Here is a 4915-nt window from a genome sequence, read left to right on the forward strand (position 1 = left end):
GGTGAAATGCTTGGTTTTCGTAAATACTTCAAATGCATGGACATGTGCAAGCACATACGCTCTGCGGTGTGCAGATCCCAGGCCCCAGTCCGAGCCTGGAGGTGGCCTGGGTGCGTGTTCACTGGACTTCCGGGGGCGACACCGTCAGTGGTCGGGCACTTGGTGTCACACGGACATGGCTCACAGCAAGTTAAATGCGGCTGCGTCCGCACCGTGTGGTGGCTACGGCTGCGTCCGCACCGTGTGGGTGGCTAGGTAACGTGTGACAGCACCGTGGTGCTGGATGACCGTTAATCACGTGACGCGTGACTGCGCCGTGGTGCTGGATGACCGTTAATCACGTGTGCCCTCGTTTCACAGAAACTGAAGCAGGACGTCCAAGAGCTTCGGTCCTCGTCCGCGGAACTGCTCAGGGCCGGCCGGGAGCGGCACCGGGACTGTCTGTCTGCCGTCGTGGCGGCCATCGAGCGAGCGTGGCTGCAGCCCGAGGCTCTGCCGTGTAAGACGTGCCCCCGATTGCACCCCAGCTGTGGGGGCGCCCCCAGGAGCCAGCGGGCTGTGGGAATTCCGTGGACTGATGCGCAGTTCGCTGCCACCGGACTGCGCCTGGCATCTGGGTGTCCAGAGCTGGCGCCCGGCCAGGACGCGCTTGGAGGCCTCGCGTGTTTCCGTCCAGGCCCTGTCAGCCCTGCGTCCTCACTGCAATCGGGTTGTCATTGTCCTTACTGGTCAGTGAAGGACGTAGTGGCCTACGGTTGGCCCTGAAACTAGGTGGCACCGAAGCCAAACGAGGCCTGTCCCTCCAGCCCCGGCCCTTCTCACATGGGGTCTCGGTGGCCTCCAGGTGCTTCAGGTGGTGGGCACAGTGGCCACCAGGCGGGATTTGACCGTGTCCCCCGAATGCATCGCGCTGCCTGCCCTGGACAGCGCGAGCAAGCTCCGCTAGTCAGGCGCCGTGGGTCCAGGCACAGCTGCCTGCGGGGCCGTCACACACCCTCAGCCCGCCAGCGAGGCTGCTGGCCGCCTCCGAGGGCATCGGGAGGGACCGGGGGCCCCTCCTGTAAACCTCAGCTGACCGGGGGGGCGTCCGTCTTGCAGCGTGGCGGTCCAGGGCCCTCCACCTGGAGCGGTCCTTGCAGGACCTGAGCATGCAGTACCACCTGGAGAGGCAGAGGAGGAAGCTGCTTCACAACCAGCTGGTGGTGAGCACACTCTCTGCTGGCCACGTCACTGGGTGGCTCAGAGGACAGTGACCTGAGGGGGTCCTGAGTGGAACTGTACGGAAGCCCTGGGTGGGGGTGTGGGGGCAAGAGGGACGGCCAGTGGGCAGGAGTCTGGAGCAGCCAGAGGGACAGGGACAGCCGGGTCAGTGTGGACTCCTCGACCTGACCTGGGTACGAAAAGCCGAGTCGGCCGGTGGAGGCGGGAGAAACGAGCCTTAGTAGCAGGTGTGCGAAAAAGCGCTGAAGATCCCGGTGGCCGCCAGCAGCAGCGTCACCGAGTCACCCGTGTGGCCACACTGCACCCTGACTGTTTTGACGTGTTCTCGTAAAGTCACACAGACTGAGGCTGGTTCGTCCTCCGCTTCCGTGCGGGAGGGCACGCACTCGGCGTGGCACTGCACGCCGGTCCCGCTGTTGGCCAGGCTTGGTTTCCGTTTCCACGACGTCCCCTCGTGCTGCCCATTCAGACAGACCCTGTGGAGGGTCCAGATGACGGGCAGAAGCACCAGGGTTCAGAAGCCGCTTCTAAAACGCCTAGAAGGTTTAGCCCGGGAGGCCATTAAAAGGTGTTTGCTTGATACTTGTTACCGAGTGACCCTCATTTGCCAAGTGAAGAAATTTAAGAATGGATTTTTTTAAAAGCTAAAACACTGTTAACTGCTCCACAGGGGTGTTTTCAAAAGTTGAGATGTGGGCAGGCAGCGAGGGCTCGCGTCCCGGGGAGCGAATCAGTGTGTGTGCCTTGCGGGCACTGTTGGTCAGCGGCCTCCTCCCTGTGCCAGGGTGACACACTTCACTGTCACAGGAGCTGAACGGGAGCATCAGAGTCCACTGCCGGATCCGTCCTGTGCTGCCTTTCGATGATGAATCTGATGGCGCAGTTCCGCGTGACAGGTGACTTGTTTCCGCACTGTGCGTGCGTGCGCGTGCGCGCACGTGTGTGTGTGCACGCATGGGTGTGCGCACGCATGTGCACGTGTGTGCATGTACATGTGACGCGTGCGTGCATGGATGTGCACAAGTGCACGTGTGCATGTGCACGTGGTGTGTGTGTGGACACGTGTGTGTGCATGGGCGTAGGCACGTGTGTGTGCGCGCGTGCTTGTGTGTGCGCATGCACGGTAAGGGGGAAACATAGAAAAAGCAGTGAACTCCCAGGCCTCTGATTCCCCTGGCCGTGGTCCCAGCGCAGGGCATTCCCATTTCCGGATGCGGTGGTCATTTCTGGATGGGACGGCCTTGTGGACGGCTAGTGGTCAGCAGGCCCGCCAACATGGCTGGAATGTGGCCCAGATACCTGAGCAAGTGTCGTGGGCCCTGCGCCCCAGGGCCGGCTGAACCCACGCTGGCGGTGCCCCCACCGACCGAGTGCCTGCCACGTTCCCACTCCACGCCCCTCGGGAGGCTTGGCAGGTAGTTCTGACTTAGAGAAAGTTGTGACCGTGTTAGTAACGTAGCATTATTTGAAATTCGCTCGAGTGTTTACTGGAAAACCATAGTTAATATGAGTTTTCCTTCTTTTCTCAATGGAACCCCCTACCCCCCAGGAAGTCTTCGCCCCATGGCCTGTCATAGCAGCCCCAAACTCTGGGCCCCCGCCTCGGCCCCGGGCATGTCCTGCGCTCCTAGAAGCCCCCCTGCTTCCACGGGGCTGGCCTCGTGGGCGGGTTTGCTGCGAACACTCCCACTAGTCTCTGCCCGTCAGCCCGGGTGGCTTTCCTTCCCCGGGGGGCCCCGCCCCGTCCTGCCCGCCCTGGGCTGCCCGACGAGGGCTCCAGTGGCACCTGTGTGCACACGGCGCAGTTAGCACTCGACCCACGAGGCCCTGGAAAGCCCACGACCAGCCCCGTAATGCGGAACGGACAGTTCATGTTCCTTTGGTGGTGTCTGAACTTTTCCTTCTGGACCCTTGTTTTGCTGACTGAGCACCTCCCGCACTGTGCGGGTGGCCAGGCCTGAGGGTACACGAAGCAGCACGTGAGGGCAGCGCCCGCTGTCCTGAGCTGCGATGCTCTCGTCACGTTCTTGACCTGCCCTGCCCGACGAGGCAGCTCCCACCACACGTGGCCACGGCACTTCAGATGAACGAGAGTTAAGTGAAGTTACGGACGTTGCCTCTCAGTGGCTCAGACCGCTCCATCCTTACAGAGAGGCGGCCGGACGGCCGGGCTGAGCCGTGCGGCTTCTGGCAGGTTCACGAGACGCTTCATGAACTCGTTTGTCCTCCTAGGTCACTCATGTTCATTCGGTTTTTATGTTGAAACATGTTGCTTTTTCTGTTTCGCCTTCCCTGCAAAGGCCCAAGTTCTTAAAGGCCAGTGCAGCTGTCCTGTGCCGGTCACCCGGGACGCTGACCCCAGGCCGTAGCATAGGGGACACTTGCGTGCAGGCTTAGGTCTCACGCCCGTGCAGCAGAAATAGGGGTGTGAACATGTGAGGTGCAAGGCAGGTCTGAGGGAAAATGTTTCAAGGAAAAGGGAGGGAATAAGGGAGAGCTGGAAAGCGGAGCCCTGCGCACGAGGAGGTGAGGGGGGACGGGGCGAGGGGCGAGTCCAGGCTGGGGAACGGAGGGGCCCGGGGCGCGGGAAACAAAGTGGAGCGAGGCGGCACGTGTGTGCTGCGGGGTGGGGGTGTCCGGCCGTGGCGTGTGCACTGACGCCATCTCTCCCCGCAGCTCCGTGTGCCCGGACGTGGCCCGCGCCGTTGACGACGTGAGTGCAGCCCCCCGTAGATGGTTTGGGGGGCTTCTCTGGGTGGCGGGGCTGTCTCCACAGCGGGGGCTCGAGGCTGCATGCCGCCCGCTGGCCTCGCTTCACGCTCTGCTGGTTCACGAAGGCCGCGTGCGTTCCTTCGTTTCTGCTGCGTGGCTGTGAACGTGACACACGATGTGACACTCTCCCTACGGGAACCGCCGGGCTCCCGCTCCGTAGACCCCGGTGGCCACGGCACGTAGCGCTCTCCCTTCTCCAGCCCCCGGCCGGTCTGTGCACGGGTGCGTGGGACAAGTATGACGCTGGTGAAGCTGCGAACGCACGTTGCAGCATTAAACCGGAAACAGACCCGTCTACAGTTAAGACATAATCTGAGGCATATTGAAGGTTTTCAGAGTTTGAGGGAAAAGGAATTCCAGCAGGGCAGTGCCAGGCCGGGGGTGGCTGGGGGCACTGGAAGGGCTGCCGCACAGGGCCCAGGGACAGAGCACGGAGCGGGGGCAGAGGCCGAGGGAGGAAGCGGCGACGGGCGGCAGCTTGCAGCCTCGCTGGCTGTGCGCGTCCTGACCCGGAGGCCTTCGCAGGCTTAGATCTCAGTCGGCCGCCGAGGCCGCCGGGGCGTTGCCGCCAGCTCAGTCTGCCGCCTCTCGTTTAACAGCACCGTGACTCCTAGTCTTGTTTTTCCTTCCAAACCCACGTACGTCTTAGCCGTCTCTCCCCAAGAAAGCCTAGAAGTGGCCACGAGAGCCCAGGCTGGAAGTGACCGCAGGCCCGAGTGTGTAGGACGAGCCCAGCGGTCGGGTGGCGTTGGCAGAAGGCTGAAGCCATGTCCAGGGACACCCACGGGTGCAGGATGACGCAGTGGAGCTTAAGACACAACTGAACGAGGCAGAAACGCGCGGACGCGGTGACGTGAAACACACTCACACGATGTGAACACACGCTCACACGACGCGAAACACACAACCGTGAAACACGCTC

The 4915-nt window shown here is 62.4% G+C and overlaps 1 long non-coding RNA gene across 1 annotated transcript in view; it reads left to right on the forward strand.

Moving 5' to 3' along the window:
* The first annotated feature begins 315 nt into the window (after positions 1–315).
* Positions 316–4915, forward strand: part of LOC112482317 — a 16666-nt gene continuing 12066 nt past the window's right edge. The window contains exons 1-3 of the long non-coding RNA XR_003047275.1: positions 316–499; positions 1099–2117; positions 3898–3934. This is a non-coding gene — a long non-coding RNA (uncharacterized LOC112482317). The remainder of the gene's footprint in view (positions 500–1098; positions 2118–3897; positions 3935–4915) is intronic.

Source organism: Pteropus alecto, unplaced genomic scaffold (genome assembly GCF_000325575.1).
Source record: "Pteropus alecto unplaced genomic scaffold, ASM32557v1 scaffold195, whole genome shotgun sequence".
Lineage (NCBI taxonomy): Eukaryota > Metazoa > Chordata > Mammalia > Chiroptera > Pteropodidae > Pteropus > Pteropus alecto.